This window comes from Notechis scutatus, chromosome 5 (assembly GCF_049901735.1).
Source record: "Notechis scutatus isolate UNSWTSFEM ecotype Mainland chromosome 5, rNotScu1.2, whole genome shotgun sequence".
Taxonomy (NCBI): domain Eukaryota; kingdom Metazoa; phylum Chordata; class Lepidosauria; order Squamata; family Elapidae; genus Notechis; species Notechis scutatus.
Genome location: NC_142013.1, coordinates 25,215,100 through 25,234,070, shown reverse-complemented (window position 1 = coordinate 25,234,070; position 18,971 = coordinate 25,215,100). Strand labels below are relative to the sequence as shown.

General features: G+C 37.3%; 1 long non-coding RNA gene across 1 annotated transcript; it reads left to right on the top strand.

The window, feature by feature from the left end:
* Window positions 1-1,326: 1,326 nt before the first annotated feature.
* LOC148130412 (uncharacterized) lies at window positions 1,327-16,188 on the top strand. The gene is made up of 3 exons (XR_015749966.1): window positions 1,327-1,379; window positions 1,615-1,714; window positions 16,074-16,188. It is a non-coding gene; the product is annotated as an uncharacterized LOC148130412 (long non-coding RNA).
* The last annotated feature ends 2,783 nt before the right edge of the window (window positions 16,189-18,971 follow it).

Genomic DNA, 18,971 nt, shown 5'->3' with positions numbered 1-18,971 from the left:
CTTGAGAGCTGTAAAAGCAATATAAAAGAAAGCAATTTGTCACATAGTCCATGGTTTGTCCAAGATTCACCACCACAAGGTATAGTGATAATTGATTGATTATGGGCCATCAAGATATTTTCAATTCCTTGCAACCATATAGATAGATTATATTCATAATGATCTATCTCAGTCTGGTTTTTTGGGTATACTCATCTCTAATGTAATTGAGCCATCCACCTTGTTGCTAATCATCCTCTTCTCTTTCCTTTCAACTTTCCCAGTATTATAGCATTTTCCAGAGAAATGGATCTTAATGTGTCCAATACAGGATAATTTGACTCTGGTCATTTATGTCTTGAAAGAGAATTCTGGATTGATTTTTTTAAAGATCCATGTATTCATTTTCTTGACTGATTAACTGCACCCATAGAAACAAAAAACCAGCGATAACAAAGAGTGGTTTGGTAAAATTTTAAAACTAAAACTTAATTGAAATAACCCAGTTAAAATGGAACTCTTCCAAATTACAATTTATTAAAATCTAAAACTGGGAATATGGAACTGGCTCTGCTCCCAGGTCTGGGGTTGGTGTTTGTGCAACCTCTGTCATTTTTTTAAAGGGTTGTTGTTTCATTATTATGTTTTTAATTGTTTTAATTGTATATTTTAATGTTGTAAGGGCTCAGAAACTTTTGGGGTTGGCAGTCATAATAAACTTAATAATAGTAATGATAATTTGTAGATTGAGAAAGTCAGAGATAAAGACAATGTGACTGAAAGTATTTTCACTTATCTTCCCATAACAGGAGAGATATTGTTTTGTGGTTAACAATTATAATCACAATGAATAATTTTACCAAATACATCCAGTAACTGGAGTTTGAAAAGTGTACATTGCTAAATATTCCATAGAAGAAGAACTACTTTTTTTCTTCCAGGAACTGGAAAGTGAGAAAATGTTTGTGGTCAGATCTGTTCCCTGCAGATTGGGATAGGGAAAGGAAGTAGACCAATTATTTATATACTACTAAAACACTCAACTGAATGAAATGGTGCATCGTAACACAAATCTTTGTCAACCAAGGTTCCTTTAATGGGCTAACCTACAGAATGTGTAAAAGATCTGGGACCCATGACTTGAAATTGAAATCCATGAGTTGAACTTGGGCAGATTGTATAAAACATTTAATGACATAAAATGACCATAAAGCATTTTAGGACATGAGACAAAATGTCATAAAACATTTCCCGTGGTCCGTTCCTGATGTCTGATCTGTCATACAGTTCACCACAGTCTATTTTCAAGGCAGATGCATCTCTGAATATTTTCCTGAATTTTGAAGAACTTTTCAAGTACATCACAAGTTTTGCCCTTGTTTGAGGCATTGAGGAATCTGGTAAGGAAATATCTCTGAAATGATGGTTCAAGGGATCATGGGTTAGTAGGTTCTAGGCAACAGAATAGCCTTCGAGTCTATTTTTGCTTTTAATGGATAGACTGTTACAACAGTAGAGAGAAAATGAACAATTATAGATTAAAAAAACATTCTTACATAGGGGATGGGGTTATAAAAAGGCAGATTCATATTTGTAGGGGGTGCCTCTGAGTCCTTGTTTATGCACTTCTCTTAGTAATTTGGAAGGCCAAAATACAAGATCATCCTTCAATGCCTTTCTTCCTTGAGCACCTGCAAGTTCCTGACCAGGTGTTTAAAAAAAATCAGCACACATGGTGAGAATCTAATGTTCAGTGGGCGAGACTAATTGGGGTTCTATTTCTTGCATGTTTACTAAAACATTTTTATTGTATGTCACCCAGGATCACGTTTGGGAGATGGGAAGCTATATAAACATGACAAATAAATAAAAACAAGTTTTTGATCCATTACTATTATAAAGGAGAGTGAATCAACCCATCCTGTATATAGCCACTATTCTGGATAAATCTCAGAGCATTCAAGAATAGACATCAATAAGGTGGCACTTAAAAGTGACCTACAGTTTCTTTCCATGAAGTGCATAATTTGCTCAGTTGTTTCCTTGATTTATTTATTTATACCCCACTTCTATTAACAGCAGACATAGGGTGAAAATCAAGAAGAAAAAAGTACCATGGCAAGGCAAGATCCTGCATGGGGTCTATCAGGTAGATTTTATTACCATTTTCATTCAGACTTCCATTTTGATAGTATGTCAGAACCACCAGTTTCCTTCTTTATGTAACACAAGGATTAAAATCTCTTTGATGTAAATGAGATTTGGAAAGAGTCACCTCTGAAAATAGAATATTAAGTGGTCCATTTATAGAAGCTACCAAGTTTATAGCATGGTACAAAACTTTCTTGAGTACTCCAGTAAATATTATACAATTAAGTTGCTGTAAAATACAATTGGCTTCAAGTAACCAGGGCAAGTTGGAGCTATCATTTTTCTAATTAATTATAAAGACATTGAATCAGATAACTCTATATGTGAATGGCTCTCATATAATTTGAATAATTGAGATACTCTATAGTGATCCTTTTAATTTCATAGGTTTTGTGTGACTAAATATCTCCTATATCTTAAAATGTGACAGGATAATACAACATTTTAAAAAATGACACTATGTAGATACTATACAGTGACATTTTTAATATTTGAAATGCAATTGAATGATTCTATTAATGTCAAGAGGCATCTCACAAAAAAATGCCTCCATTTTTTTCTTCGTTGCTATCATAGGAGCAATAGAAACTAGTATGTTGATTACTCATGCATTGACTTCAATTATATAAGGGAGGTCACCCACAACCATACTCAGAAAGCTCTGAAAATAGAATACAAGCATTCAGGTCTCTGAGCTCAAAGATATTGTGACATGTAGTAACATAGAATTAAATTAGAGATGTTTGTAACCAAGGGATAGAATTACATTTCATTAACATAACTTCTGTATCCCAATCTCATGGCTGTGGGTAAAAGGAATGTTTTTCAAAGCTTTTAAAAATCAGGAAAGGAACCAAACATATCTCCAGAGACATTTCCAAGTTGAGATACAACCAAAAAGGCTCTTCTTCATTTTACATGAGTGCATCACTCTGAGCAGACTATATCTTGATGAATTAACAGGATGGAGACAAGGTCATTGATACCACATCAAACAGAAATTTTTAGGTGGTAACCAGCAATTTCAACTGGGAATACATTCAATGCAACAATGGTAAAAATACTTGGTTTCCTGCAGGGTTAAGATTTATCTACCACAAATCTAAGAGCTGCATTTTATAACAATGGTGGCCTCTAAGTTACAAAGATAGCCCAAAAGACAGCATTTCTAATGGCTGCTGAAGTTACAACTATTTCCAAATATCACCCTAGAAACAGACAATTGGGAGCTTTGAATGGAAGGACATGTTTGAATTAGGTTCTGAGTCTTCACTCAAGTATATCTTTTAGCAGTCACAGTGACTATGATGAAATATAGTTCAAATTCCCAGGAGGGAGAGGGGGAGGAGGCAATGCATACCTCATAAGCAAGAGACAATTCAGACAGTTTGGGTGAGAGTAAGAAGGTGAAGGTGAACACCTCAGGAGTTAACAGAATAATTGTCAAGGTTTCGACTGATGAACCCAATCAAGCCAGCAAATCGAGATGATCAGATTTCTTTAAGCATAACTTTACTGAGTACACCATTTCAGCATGCATTAAGCAAAACCAAGTCTAACTAGTTCCTGTGGTTTTTGACTAATTAAAGAATGAATTTTTTCCTTCCCACCTTCAACTAGGTCACATTGTCCAGTTAGGTATCTGGTGTTACTATGAAATTCCTTCTGGGCCTTACCAAGTATCTGTTGAGATGACCTTAGTTCTCATGGGATGATTTCTGTTGTTGTTTGGGCTGGCATTCCACACCTCCCTCCACCCAGTCGGTAGCCAGCTGAGAAATGAAAACATGGCTGCAACAGAAGTTTGATAATAACAGAATTGAAAGGGACCTTGGAGGTCTTCTAGTCAACTTCCTGTATATCCTATATATCATTCAAATCAAGTAGCTGTCCAGTCTCTCCTTAAAAGCCTCCAGTGATGGAGCACCATAACTTCTGAATGCAAGCTATTCCACTGGTTAATTGGTCTCATTGTTAGGAAATTTCTCTTAGTTCTAGGTTGCTTCTCTCCTAAATTTTTTCCATCCATTGTTTCTCGTCTTGCCTTCTGGTGCTTTGGAAAATAGATTGAGCCTGTCTTCTTTGTGGCAGCCTCTAAAATACTGGAACACTGCTATTATGTCACCCCTAACCCTTCTTTTCACTATACTAGAGAAACCCAATTCCTGCAACCATTCTTCATATGTTTTAACCTCTGGGTCCCTAATCATCTTTGTTGCTTTTTTCTGCATATTTTCCAGAGTCTCTACATGTTTTTTTATAATATGGTGACTAAACTGGATGCAGTATTCTAAATGCAGTCTCATAGAATAACAGAGTTGGAAGGGACTTTGGAGGTCATCTAGTCCAACCCACTGCTCGAGCAGGAGAGTCTATTCCAAATATTAGTCTCTACTTAGGATCGAACTCACAGCTCCTGATTGTGAGGCAAGAGCTCCACCTCTAAGCCACCACACAGCTTACTAAGGTTTTAAAAAGAAGTACTAATACTTCTTGTGATCTTGATGATATCCCTCTGTTAATGCAACCTAGCCAACTTGCATTGGCTTTTGCAGAGTATATGCTTGGTGAGGATGGTGATGGTTTACTTTAGTTTGGGCAATTTTACAAGAGCTTGATACCTGGAAACAACTTTCAGGTCAGCTGTATTTATATTTTTATTTAATTCAATTTGATTTGTATAGCCACACATGTCATCTGATGCTGAAGACAACACCAGAAACAAGAATGTTAAAAAAGAACTTTTATCGATTCTGACAGAGTATTCAAGAACCTTTTTGTCTTTGAGATAGTTGTGGTAATATAACCTATTGATCATTTTATCATTTTCTGTAAGGCCTTTGTATAACTAGCAGTAAGTCTAGGAAGATGTGGGCATTCTTGGTGGGGGTAGGAGTATCTTTGCTCAGAGTGCCTCATTCTGTTTTGATTCTGCCAGTTTAGAAGGAATAGGAAAATGGGTGAAAGTTCAAGGTACAAGATACACAGTTGTGCTTTCTCATGGGACTTTCCAAACTTTCCCATGAGACTTTCCGTGGCTGTATGATCTCATCCTAGCAAGGTAACATCTGGGATTTTCCAAGATTGTGTGTTCTCAAGCTGGTGAAGTAATCTCCTGTTGAGGTCATTGTTTTCTGAATATGCATACTGTATATTTTGCTTGTGTTTTTCTCAATAAATACTGCTACCTGAGTTCTCTCAGGGTTGGCATTTTTCTCAGAGACAGTTCCCTGTGTCTCATTTCAATGTCAAACCACCATAAATGGTGACCCCGACGTGATAGCTTGGAAGGCTATACGTTTCCCGCATCCTATACTCATCGTCGCGGACGTCGACTGGGCCCTCATCTTCGCTGGACGAAGATAGATTCTTTTCGTGAGTATGGGGAGATCTCTCGAAGGCTCAGAAAGAGCACATCAGGGAATTGAGAGGGATCATTGGGAATAGTTTTGGATTTGGAATTGGCAGTAGGGGTTGTGCTGTAGGAAAGAAAGAAATTGAGGACTTACTACAGTATGTTTGGAAAAATATTAAGTCATATCCGGAGGGAGGTAGTATTAAAGTAGAGTCCTGGAAAAGATAGGGAAATTTTTGCACGAGGAGCCTCGTGCCCCTTCTTCAATTTTGTTAACCTGGAGAGTGATTATGGATGCATTAGCTACTTATGAACAACCGCTCCTATCACCCCCGAAGAAGGTTTGCCGCTTTACCATGCGGTACGTTTGTTGCCGCCGACGGCACCTCCAGATAAATCTGGGGACTGTCCGGCGCTAGCAATACTTTGTCAGAGGATAAGAGTTTACCTTTAAGGGTTCAGGTGGATGCTGTTACTGCAGCTATTCAAGAAGCAAAGAATAGAGGGAACTATCAGGAGATGATTTGGTGGAGTTTGGAGTAGAAGTTCAACTTAATCCGGTGGAAATTGTCATGGATGCTGCATTAAATCCGCAGCGGGAGTGGAAGCCTTTACAGCTCAGAATTTTGAGGGAAGTTAAGCAAGCAGCAAAAGAATATGGTGTTAGAACGCCATATACTCAGGCATTGTTAGAAGCAGTTGGTTATGGAAATAAAATGATTCCAGCTGACTGGAAAGCTCTGTTGAATATGATTTTAACTCCAGCTCAATATTTGGTGTTAGATCAGAAATGGAGACAGCTGGCAGTCCAGAGGGGAACAGCAAATGTTACCCCAGATCAGCTTTACGGAGCTGGTAATTTTACAACAGTGGAACAACAGAGAGATGGTATGCCTGAGGAAGGGTTCATTCTTCTCCCACAAATAATTTTTCAAGCCATAGGGTCTCTCCCTGACGGCGAAGGTGGTGAGAAGACCTTTACTAACATCAAACAAGGGAACAATGAACCCTATGAAAATTTCATTAGCAGACTGAAATTGGCTATTGAAAGACAAATTGATAATCAATTCGCCCAGAAAGAGTTGCTTTTAAAGTTAGCAGTAGAACAAGCTAACACAGATTGCAAAAAGATTTTAAATCCACTTATAGCAAGTGGGGAGAGAGAAATCGCAGATTTGATTAATGCATGTAGAAAGGTAGGGAGTCAGTCTTTTAACATGGAAACTTTAGCTCTGGCTTTACAAACAGGACATGCTCAGAAGGGGAATTGTTTCAATTGTGGGAAGCCTGGACATTTTAAAGCGCAATGTCGGGCTCCTGGAGGAGGTCAAAGTCAGCAGAATAAGAGATCAATGGGACAGGGTGTTCGTCCTAAATCAGTGTGCCCAAAATGTAAGAAAGGATACCATTGGGCATATCAGATGCTCCTACAGTTTTTACTGATGGAGGGAAAGTTTATGGTGCTTGTGTGTGGAAAGATACATCTGGAATTTGGCATACAAAAGTGACTTCAGAGCAGAAGTCTGCCCAGCAGGCAGAACTTGCTGCTGTAGTTTTGGCTTTTCAAAATTTTCACAATCAGGATTTTAATTTAATAGTGGATTCATTGTATGTGTATAATTTGTTACCTTTTGTAGCAGGTTCTTATTTGTCTCCTGGAATATCACCTGATATTTTAAGATTGCTTTTGTTGTTACAAGGATGTTTGGAGCAGCGTGTGAATGTGTGTTTTGTTGCTCAAATGCCACGCTCAAGACCATGTTGACTAAATTAAATAAAAAAGGAGGGAAGCTCCTGGGACTTCCGCGATTCAAGATCAATTAAATCTAGCTTTATATACTTTAAATTTTTAAATTTGTCTGGTAACCCCCTACGCGCGGCCAGCAGGCATTTTTCTTCTCCTTCTACAGATGCGGTAAGACCTCGGGTGTTGGTGCGGTTCCTTCCAGATCCGGCATGGGTTCCTGCTGAGCTGATAACGTGGGGACGTGGTTATGCAGCAGTTGAACATCTTGGTCAAATTCGTTGGGTTCCTGGTCGGTGTGTTCGGCCTGATCATTCGCAGGCACCTGTGAAGGAAGTTTCGGAAGAGCAGGATGGCGCATCTGTGGTTCCTGATCCTGCTGATTCTGCCTAATCTGTCCTGGGCTGCTCGGGTGCGGAGAGAGCAGCGACAGTATGTTCAGCGTGCCGGAGATTTGGGCGATGATTTGTGGACCGATAATAATTACATTAAAGATTTGCGCACAACTGCCAAAAACTTGAACATCACCAATTGTTGGTTGTGTATGCACCTTCCTGGGAGAGTGGGAGAAGGACTAACATTGCATGGAGTGCCTTTTGAGGAAAAAGATTTAATAAAGAATGCAACCTGGAGAAAACAGTTGTCTTGTGCTACAACAGAGCAATTCCAGATCCTAACCAGGGAGGTAATCTATGGACACAAATTTCTCGAGGTCTTATCCCGCCTTTGGGAATTGCTATGAACTATAGAGATATTCATATTTTAAATAATTTTACTGTTGCTATGTTTAATGATACTATAAAGAATATTAAGATGATTAATGTAGAAATGTCTGAAATTCGTACAGTTACTTTGCAAAATCGATATGCTTTAGATATTATGTTAGCTGCCCAAGGAGGAGTTTGTGCTTTAATTCATTCACATTGTTGTGTTTTTATACATAATTATGAGCCAAACATTACAAAAACTGTTCAGGACATGGAAGATCGTATTGCTCAGCATCAATCTGGAGCTGATGGGTTTAATGCATCATTCTGGGACAGTCTGTGGTCCTGGCTTCCTGATGGATCATGGTTTCGCTCCTTATTGCAAGGGGTTGTTATTATTATTGCTATATGTATCTTATTATGTTGTTTTATTCAATGTATTCCTAATCTATTACAAATGTGTACCTCAGTCTTCCGGCGTGAGGGATCAGGTCATGAGGGAACTGTGTATTATGCCACTAAAACACCCCCTATCTTTGAATAAATAAAAAAAGGAGGGAATGTGGTAATATAACCTATTGATCATTTTATCATTTTCTGTAAGGCCTTTGTATAACTAGCAGTAAGTCTAGGAAGATGTGGGCATTCTTGGTGGGGGTAGGAGTATCTTTGCTCAGAGTGCCTCATTCTGTTTTGATTCTGCCAGTTTAGAAGGAATAGGAAAATGGGTGAAAGTTCAAGGTACAAGATACACAGTTGTGCTTTCTCATGGGACTTTCCAAACTTTCCCATGAGACTTTCCGTGGCTGTATGATCTCATCCTAGCAAGGTAACATCTGGGATTTTCCAAGATTGTGTGTTCTCAAGCTGGTGAAGTAATCTCCTGTTGAGGTCATTGTTTTCTGAATATGCATACTGTATATTTTGCTTGTGTTTTTTCTCAATAAATACTGCTACCTGAGTTCTCTCAGGGTTGGCATTTTTCTCAGAGACAGTTCCCTGTGTCTCATTTCAATGTCAAACCACCATAATAGTACAGCTATCTACTTCACAAAAGAAAAAAGAGACAGACAGGGGTGGGATTCAAATTTTGTAATATCCAGTTCTGTGGGTGTGGCTTAGTTGGCAGGCATGGCTTGGTGGTCATGTGACCGGGTGGATGTGGCTTGGTGGTCATGTTATTGGCCAACTCAATATCACTCACATCGAGGCATGCATCTCCTCGCCTGGCCTCTCATGACTGTGGGGATGCTGCAGCAGTCGTAAACGGTCATAAGTCACTTTTTTCAGTGCCATTGAAACTTTGAATGGTCACTCCACACAAGCAAAGTACCAGCAAAGGAGGGGGAAAAAACTCCAGAGATGTTCCTGAGACAGGAAGTCTAGTCCTGCCAAGAATGTAATAAGGGTTGATGGAGAGGCAGTTTCTGTAAGCAACACCAGAATGTTTCCTTCCTGCCTTCCTTACAGGATTAGGCCAGTAATTTCTTCTAACAACCAGTTCTCCGAACTGCTTAGAATGTTAACAACTGGTTCTAGCGAATAGGTGCAAACTGGTAGAAACCCACCCCTGGAAACAGACCCTCAAGACCTGCTATGCTGCCTCATCTTGGGTGGTGATGATCTTGGACCAATGAGAAAAGAATGCCAAGATGATGTAGTCCCAGCAGAGTCCCCCAAGGCATGAAGGTCATCCTACTACACAACTAGCTGGAAGCTGATGTTCACTTTACAGTAGCAACAACAGCAAAGGCATCATTTGGTACTATGGGAAAATGCAGTGATAAACTATTGCTGTATTTTACAAAGCAAAATACATAGATAGACAATATAAATATAAGATACAATGCCAGATGATCAGCTGCTCAGGTTGAATGGTATTTAACATGCTACTGAAGGTTCTTTGTTAAAACTAATGAAGTTTTAACTTAGTTAGATTAAAGCCTCAGGTCTTCTAATTTCTGATTCATTAGTAAAAGGCAAAAGATTTATATGATCTGAAGAGAAACCAGAATACCACTTAGCGGACATCTGATTGCTAATGTGGCTAGGCAAAAAAAATATAACCGAAGCTGCAAGGATAGAATTACACGGGATCATTGAGTGTAAGATGTATTAACCTGATAAAGTTCAGTACAATGAAAGATGAAAGAAATTGATTACCTATTCCCATCTTAGATATCAGCAAATTGAAATGAACAGGAACTGAATATTTCTGGTCACAAGGTCATATTTTTTGCTCAGGACATGAAAAAGAAGGAATGACATTGTTTTCATAATCAAGAAGAATATAGCAAAGATATTACCTTGGTGCAACACCTTCAATGGCCATGTTAATTGATGTAGAAATTGATAAATGAACATTCAGCAAGACATACTGCCAAAGTTACAAATAGTAAGGAGGAAAATGTAGTTGGACTGAATGGCTTAGGAAACAGAATGAAGCAGGAGAACAATTTAGTAGTTTTTGTCAATCCAATGATTTCTTCATTGCTAACTCAGTCTTGAAAAACCAAATAATACCTAAGTATATACATGGGCATCACTAAATGGTGTATGCAGAAATCATATTGACCATATTATTTGTAAACGAGGTGGAGCTGTTCAATGCAATAAAGGGTTGGATGTAGAACATATCATGAACTGCTTTTGTACAAATTCCAAGCCAAGCTAAAATGGAAAAAGAAAGCCATCCAGTTTCTATGATATGATGGGGTGTTTCTATCTAAGTAATACCAGTAGTTATATATAAAATGTAGCTATGCATATGAATTAATACCTGTAAATGTTATGGAACTTGATGAGCTATTTTGTCCTCTTCTTTGAGTGAAACATGAGTGATCCATTTAACTTCAACACCCTGAAGCTGATGATAAGACGTTTCCTGATAAAGCCAATAAGAAGCATTCATGAAACTGTACTACAATAGAATCTTTAGGTTATTTTCATTATTGCCTAATTTTATAAAACAAACCACTAAATCACTGGGGATTTTAGGTTGGAAAGTATATACAATTGCTATTTTCCTAAGCAACTGATTAACAAAGAGATTTGAAACTGTTAATATAAATGTCTTGAGGGTGAAGGTAAACAGAAACATTTTTCTTGAGAAAATATATTTATTTTGTTTTGCATTTTTCTATGGAATGCTGAGCATATAATTTATTTTTATATTCCAAGCAACTAAGTGTAGCATCATATTAGGTTTGTTTTGTCTTTTGCTGCAATTTCCATTTTCCATAGTATTAATAAGAATGTAGATGGTGTTTCAAAAAAACCCAGGTGCATGTGGGAGGATTTTCTTTAATATTTGTTGGTTGAAAGAGAAAACAATTTTTTCTTCATTTTTTTGTTAATGGTATATGATTTTCTTGAACAGAAAATTTCTGATTGGCAAGTTTACACTCTGTTATTGAAATGACTTAGAAGAGGGCACAGTAAGAGGTTTTTATTATTATTGTGGGCTCTATTTCCTTTAATATTTAAATTCATAAATAACATGTTTTGTTCCATTTAAGTGCCTATATTTAATTTTCTCTAGCAATTGGGAGGACTATGTAATGACATTAGAATTACAATGCTAAAAATTCCTGCAGTAAGTTAGAAAGATTGCACACTTTTACAGGAAAGGTAGCTACAGAAAAGGTTTATTCCAATAGACAATTCAGTATGTGAGAGTCAAAGAAAACTTTATCATTTTATGAAATGATCCTGAACAACTATCACATATATAGAATTTGGTCTTTGGCATGCTATTGCAAACCATCCTAAATATGGATGAATGATGATATGTCAGAAAGGAAACTATTTGGCAGGATGTGGCAGATCTGAAAATTAGCATGAGCTAAGCTTGTTTCACAGTGAGTTTGTGTCAAATTGGGTCAGTGCATTTATAAATCAAGTGTGGTATGGCTCAAGGAGTTTTGTTACTAGAAGAAAAAACAAACAAGTTGTCCTTCTTATTCTGTTTAGAAAGTCAACTGGAGTGGTGACTAAAATTTAACAGTAACAATGGGACAGCACCTTGTCAATGTATTTAAAACCAGAAGACAAACCTAAAAGTTGCACAACAATTAATATGATATGTGAACTGCCTTCCCCAAATCTTGCTTCCTGTGGCTATCACTTCACTATCTCCCTAATATTAGCAATGGCCCAATGACAATTGTTTTTCTCTTAAGAGAGATCATGCATCATCCAATCCACCATCATACATCATCTAATCCACCATCACCCAAAACTAGGCACACACGCCCCTAATTACCTCAATTCCAACTACAACTGGCCTTACATGAAAGCTACTCAATGCAAGAAGCCTCGTAAATAAAATACCTGAATTTCTCCTCTTACTAAATACGGCTAAATTCGACATCATATTTGCCTGTGAAACATGGCTCAACGCATCTCTCCCTGACTCCATTGCCACAGTAAGAGACTATCATGTTTATCGATCAGATCGTGGAATCTGTAGATGGAGGTGGTGTTGCTATCTTCTATAAACAGTCCCTACATCTAAAAAACATCCAAGTTACCAAGAGTTTGCTCTTCCTGAGACCATCGTCTATGAACAGTCCTTAAACATCATATTTCGATTCTTACTATGTTACAGAGCCCCTGATTATGACATCCAACATGTAAACAAGTTAAATTCACTATTAACATGGGCAACCTCCTGCCCACATGCTTTTATCTTTCTTGGTGACTTCAATCTACCTCGTATTAATTGGACCCTAAACGAATGTACAACTGAACCCATACATGCAACCTTCTACAATGCTGTAACAAATCTGGGACTGGAACAACTAGTAACCAACAACAACTTAACAACTGCCTCAACCTTATCTTCTGCAACAGTTTGAATTCAATTTACAGAATACAAATAAAAAAAACCTTTTCCAACAGTGACCACAGCATGATTGATTTTTGTCTCAACATACATCCCCACAAAAATCATCATATCGATGGGATACCCAATTATAACTTTAAAAAAGGCAAATATGATCTTATAAACAATGATATCTCATCTCTTGATTGGCAAATTCTATTCACTGGGTGCAATACTGTCGAAGTCCATTACAACATATTTTTACTTCAAGTCAAAAGAGTCATCAAACTATATGTACCAATAACAACTTCCAAAACCAGAAAAAACAAATTACCCATAAATAATAAGGAAGCTCCAATCCAAAAAGAAATCCCTTTGGCGGAAAAACAAATCTGGTCACATTGCCAACTTTAAAAGTCAGTGCAAACATTTATGCCACCAGATAAAGACAGAATGCACCCATTATCACATTAAACAAGAGGAAAATCTTCTACGCACCAATTCCACCCGCGCTTTCTACAATTTTGTAAACAACAAACTTAAAGACTCCAGGTTCATTCCCACCCCTGAAAAATCCTAGTGATAAAGACTGTAATGATGACACCATTAAAGCCAACCTCTTTAACACATTCTTTGGCTCAGTCTTTGTAAACAGCAATGGATCAGGCCTAATATTTCCTACTCAAACCACAGGCAACTATAATGATCTAATACCAGAGGTGGTATTCAGCAGGTTCTGACCAGTTCTGGAGAACTGGTAGTGGAAATTTTGAATAGTTCGGAGAACTAGCAAATACCACCTCTGATTGGAGATTTTACAATATCCTTCCCCTGCCACACCCACCAAGCCATGCCCACAGAACTGGTAGTAAAAATATTTGTCCCACTACTGTCTAATACATATTGATTTTACAGAAGATAATTTTGAAAAAGCACTATGAAATCTAAAACCATCTCTATCTATTGGACCAGACAGAATATGTGCCTACTTCTTAAAAAAGCTATCCACTGCCATAGCAGAACCTCAAAGCATAATCTTTGAAAAATCTTTCAGGACCAACTCCTTGCCAAACCTATGGTCACTAGCCATGGCCATCCTCATCTTCAAAAAGGGAGACCCCAGCCTAGTTGAAAATTACAGACCAATCTCTTTATGTTGCATCACCTGTAAAGTCATGGAATCAATTATTAACCAGTCCATTATCATCCACTTAAAGACAAACAACCTAGTCTCTAACAATTTGGTTTCAGAAAAAAACTATCCTGTAATCTGCAACTCTTACACTGCAAAAACATATGGACTACGCAACTTGATCAGGGCAAAGCAATTGACGCTATTTACATAGACTTCTGTAAAGCCTTTGATTCAGTGGTACATGACAAACTACCCCTAAAACTAAAATCTATGGTATCTCTGGACACCTGCATAACTGGATAGATGCATTGCTGTCAAACAGGCAACAAATGGTCAAAATAGGGAATACCCGATCGAATCCTGTACCTGTCAACAGTGGTGTCCCCCAAGGCAGGGTTCTAGGACCAACTCTCTTTATACTCTCCATAAATGACCTCTATGATCATATTAAGAGCAACTGCATTCTTTTTGCTGATGATGTAAAGCTATTTAACACCACTGACAATACTGCTACTCTTCAAAATGACCTCGACTATCTATCAGAATGGTCAAACAAATGGCAACTTCAAAACTCAACAAACAAATGCTCTGTTTTACATATCGGCAAAAAAAAAATCAGAAAATAAAATACAAGCTGAATAGTCAAGACCTTGTTGATGACCCCAACTATGTCAAAGACCTTGAAATACTCATCTCTAATGATCTAAGTGCTAGAGCCCACTGTAACTACATAGCCAAAAGGGCATTAAAATTGTTAACCTAATCCTGCATAGCTTTTTCTCTGGTAATATCACACTACTAACTAGAACATACAAAACATTTGCTAAACCAACACTTGAATACAGCTTATCAGTCTGGAACCCATATTGGATATTAATACAGTCGAGAAAGTCCAGAAATATTTCACAAGAAAAGTTCTCCACTCCTCTATTCGTAGCAGAATACCTTATGCCACCAGACTTGAAATTTTAGACCTAGATAACCTAGAACTACGCCGCCTTCGGTCTGATCTAAGTATAGTACATAAAATTATCTACTGCAATGTCCTACCTGTCAATGAATACTTCAGCTTCAACCACAACAATACAAGAGCACATAATAGATACAAACTCAAGGTAAACTGCTCCAAACTTGATTGCAGGAAATATGACTTCAGCAACAGAGTGATCAATGTCTAGATTACTTTACCTGACTCTGTGGTTTCTTCCCCAAACCCCAAAAACTTTAACCTTAGACTATCTACTATTGACCTCACACCTTTCCTAAGAGGTCTGTAGGGGGCGTGCATAAATGCACCAAGATGCATAGCGTCCCTGTCCTATTGTTTCTTCTTTATTTGTATCCATTTCATGTATTCATAACCATGCTTATACTTATACCTGTTATTTAATACTTGCGTGACAAACAAACAAACAAACAAACAAACAAACAAACAAATAAATAAAACAAGAACATTAGAAGTTTGAAGCACCCAGTTTTCCTCCATTGCCACTATAAAATATTACTAGCTGTTTCTCCTGTAATGAAACAATGAAAGGGACTCTTGTGTTTGCATTCTACCGATTTTTTAAAAATAGCAATAGCACCAAAGACATTTTTTTACATTTATTTATGTATAAAATATCTATATATTGCACTATTTAGTATCTATATATACTAAAATTTATCTGATTGTTAACTAGATTATTTTCATTCTAAGTAAGCTTTGGGACTAGGACACCTGTGAGTATTCAGTAGTATCACAATTACAGGTTTGTAGAACATATTTAGCAATAAGATTTTGAAATACTGATAACTCACTTATATCTGAACTAATTTTCCACATGAATATCTCAACTTCACAGGATGGCTATTTCTTCACAGGGTTGTGACATTTTGTTTCATGATATATTAAAAGAAATGGCATTTAATAATGACAAAACAATTATTTCCATTTTTCAGTATACATTATTTTTATTCTTGTTGCAGAATATTTGTTTTCAGCTACAGAATATAATCCTATAGTAAAACTATACATAAGTTTTATTCTAATTATCTTGGACTTTATCTGATGTACTGCTCATGCTATCATCATGGTGATATTTTACCTCAATATATTTGGTTTTTTTTAAATTATGTTTATGATTTTTGGAGATAAAACTAGTTATAAATAACTAGTTACTCCCATTTCTTGACAGAAATAGTTTTGAAATCTGTAGCACAGATGAGGTGAAGAAAAGAGCCTGCCTGCCTGCCTGCTAAACAACTATGCTACATTCATATGAAAACCACAAAAATGTGAAGAAAATGAACGCCTAAACAACAGATCCCTTTAACATTTGTCACTTTGGCAAGCAAAAAGTTAATTGGCCCAAAAACAACTATAACTATTCTGTTCCAAACTGTCTTTATGGTGGAAAAGATAAAAACAAGATAGGGTTTTTTAAAATTACAAAATGGAATAGGTAATTAATGGGCTTTTATTTTTACAAAAAGCAGTAATTTGAACTCACATTTGTCCCACTGTATAATTAATAGCAATTGGTGTCCATAATTGCACCTCCAAACTTGTAATAATTATGTTACCCTGACCCCTTAGAATATCTTGTTCTCAAAATTGTTGCATTATTACTTATGAAATTAAAATATAGCACTTGTTCTCTTTCTTCCTTAAATAAAACAAACATTTAAAAAGTGAAAGAGCCTCTCATAGATCCCACAGCAAGTCGCAATGACTGGGAAGAACAAATATTTACTTTCCGAATATAAAAGAACAAATATATGGAAACTCCTCACTGGGGAACAAAAAGATCAGGAAGATAATCTCACTGACAAACAAAACAGTTACTGGCATGGGTGCACTATCTCTGTCTGTGTCAATGAATGACAGAGAAAAGACTTATAACTCTAACCAAATCTTTCTCTGACTATTTGACTGCATATTGAAAATACACACACATAAACACACGGGGGGAGAGAGAGAGAGAGAGAGAGAGAGAGAGAGAGAGAGAGAGAGAGAGCACTCTGGGAAATGTTACTTAAAATACAACCAAAAGAAGCACTATAGAACAGGTGTGTCAAACTTGCGGCCCGTGACCCAGATGCATCATGTGCTAGCCACGCCCATGCCCAGTTCAGTGAGGGGGGGGGAAATTGTGATATGTCATGTGATGCCGCTATGACAACCCAAGTTTGACACCCCTGCTATAGAATTACTAGCATACTTTTATTTGTTGTTGTGTACAGATGCTAGCACTTAATGAGCAAGTAAATTTCATTTTTGGGAAAAGTTATTGTTTCAAGTAAGAAATATGAGAATTAATCCTCATGATAATTTGAGGCAGCCTTCATTTCACAATTTTTCAACCCGTTCTTCTCAGACAAACGTTTTCACTTTCAGGATTTTTCACTCACTTGCCAATCCAAGATTAATTCATTCTCACACACATTAATTCTTTAACTTTTTCATGTATAATCAATTTAGCTATTTATAGTTACCTGCCAATGTTTTGAGGAAGGTAAGAGTTGTTGCACCTGCACATTATGAATGTTTTTCTTTTTCTCTGAACTAGATAATAAGGAGCCTTCAAATGGAAACTGTCCCATTCACCCTTCAAACAGAACATTCTTTGTGAAGAATATATGATGCAGCTACTAAAACTGTTAATTATATCCAAACCAATGCCCATACTATAAAATGACAGGAATGTCAAATGCAACTTTTATAAAAACAAAACTACATTTCCTGGTATTTTTTGTTATTTAGCTGTTATGGTAAATTTCAGGACCAATTTTTCAGCAATTATTTTAGCACACCTGCTTTTCTTTTTCATGAATCTGTAAAGGAAGAACTTAATAGCAAAATTATTCATAGAACCATTTTTTTTTTTATTTCTAGACTTCTCTATGATTGCTGTTGTAATCCTCCTTATGGAACTGATTCCATGATTATTTCTTATTCTTCTTCAGCTGTTGTTCACCAGTTTCTCAGAATGTAAAATAAATAAATAACATTGTATAGCTTCCACATTCATGTAGTTAATTGCTGGTTTCAATCTTGTAGTACAGGGCTGTCAAACTCCCAGCCTGCATGTCGGATGTATCACATGCTGGCCATGACCACGCCCATTCAATGAAGGGGGAAAAATCCCAATACATCACATGATGCCACCGTGACGTGAGTTTGACACCCCTGTTGTATTTCTGAGTATGAACTAGATCTCAACAAACCACTTGTATGCAGAGGACTATTTCATATGGTACATTTAACATTCACTCTTAATACTAATTGTAGGGTGCTAGTTGTAGAGACAAATCAAGATAAACTGACTACCCACAGCATGGTTAGCTGAAAGGCAATCTAATGCAAATATTTCCCACAGCTGCAAGGTAATGAACCTGTCTTGAAAAAATCCCTAAGAAAGATTTCATATTTAAGGCTACCAAATGAGGATTCCTAAGATAGAAACTGCCAGAAACCATATATTACTGCTGTTCATATAAAAAGTGGATGTCTTTAGAAAGCACAAATTATGTACTTCAGAACTTTATATTCTTATAGGTCATTGACAGACATGCTATAGCAGCCTTTCCCAACCTGTGGCCCTTTAGCAGTGGTGATATTCTATCGGTTCGGCCTGGCTGTGCCGAGCTGGTAGCAGCGATGAGCAGTGGAGACAGAACCAGTTCTCTCCACCGCTCTGCTGTTGGGCCACCCACCCGTTTTGGCTCCCATACTCACCTTGATCCTCTTAATTTGAAGTGCAGCTGCTTTGCAGGAGGTGAGTTTGAATGCCTCTGCGCTTGCGCAAACGCCTCTGCGCCTGTGCAAAGTGCATGTTTGGTGCATATATGCAAAGTGTGCGCATGCACACAAAGCGCACCCACCAAGCCATCACCCACCAAACCGGTGGTAAAAATATTTGAATCCTACCACTGCCCTCTAGATATTTTGGATGCTTAAATATGCTGATCAGAGATGGAGAACTGAAGTCCAACATAACCAGAGGGATGGCTGCCCTACAAACTGTCAATACTATGCAATATAATTTCAAAAGTTGACAATGCATCAAAATGATGAGCTATGGTTTCTATAA